Below are 939 nucleotides of genomic sequence, written 5' to 3'. Positions count from 1 at the left end.
TCCACTTCCTCTCCCCGTGGGCGCACTGCCCGCCTCCGGCGCCCGAAGTTTCCCAAATCCGCTTCGGGTGTCAGTAGCCTACCCACTCACTGACGCCGGGCCACCGGGGTCGAATCCTGCGGACTCCCCGGCGGAGACCCTGGAAACGCGGTCACAGTCCACGCCCGGCACCCGCTGCGCACTGACTCAGGCCTGCTCCCGCCACCGCCGTCCTGGCCCCGGTGCGCTCCCAGCCCGGCCCCCACCGCCCCGGGATCCGAGGTCTGAGCGCGAGTCCGGAAGGGAGAAGGAGCCGCTAAGCTAGCGGGTACTCACGGTTCCTCCGTCCACCGGGAGAGCCGGAGGGGTGGCTGGGGCCAGCTAGCCTCCGTCCTCTGTGCGCATGCGTCCCGCGAGTGCCTTATTTTTATTATAATTCCAAGTGCAGCCCTAGTTAAGCCCGCGATCGCCCTCCCTGGCTTTCCTCTGCCTTTGGCTCTCGGCCTTTCCAGTCGCCCTCTTCTCTCGCTCTTTCCCTCCCTCGGCTCTGCCTCTCCCCGCCCCTCTCTCCCCCTCCCTGGCTCCACGATCCCAGGGCTCGCCACCGGCGGCGCGCTCCTCTGCGGCGACAGCTGGGGGTTCCCATCCACGCCCGGACCGTGGTCTCTTTCTCCAGCCCCTGATTAGGAAGTACGGAGAGTGGGAGCCGAAGAACCCCCTCGGCTATTCCTTACGCTGGGGTTCGCGGAGACTGGGTGGGACCCTGGCGTGCGGGAGGAGCGTGGGACCTTATGAATGGAGCTGTGGGAAGGAGGAGCCAGTGTGCGCGCAGGGGTGGGCCGCGCGCACAAGTGCTGCTACCCGGAGAGTCCGGCCGCGGACTGTCCGCCTCAGGAGGGCAGTCCCCACCGTCTCCTTTCCCCCGAGTGCTTCTCCCAGCTCGCCCCCCACCTCCTCAGG

At 68.1% G+C, this 939-nt stretch overlaps 1 protein-coding gene across 1 annotated transcript in view; it reads right to left on the bottom strand.

Moving 5' to 3' along the window:
• RGS20 (regulator of G-protein signaling 20) overlaps positions 1 to 584 on the bottom strand; it is a 29,540-nt gene extending 28,956 nt beyond the window's left edge. Inside the window, exon 1 of the mRNA XM_010838956.1 lies at positions 316 to 584. The gene's annotated coding sequence lies outside the window, so the exon portion shown is untranslated. The remainder of the gene's footprint in view (positions 1 to 315) is intronic.
• Between the last annotated feature and the right edge of the window lie 355 nt (positions 585 to 939).

Source organism: Bison bison, unplaced genomic scaffold (genome assembly GCF_000754665.1).
Source record: "Bison bison bison isolate TAMUID 2011002044 unplaced genomic scaffold, Bison_UMD1.0 scf7180017864108, whole genome shotgun sequence".
Lineage (NCBI taxonomy): Eukaryota > Metazoa > Chordata > Mammalia > Artiodactyla > Bovidae > Bison > Bison bison.
This window is presented reverse-complemented; position numbering and strand designations above follow the sequence as displayed.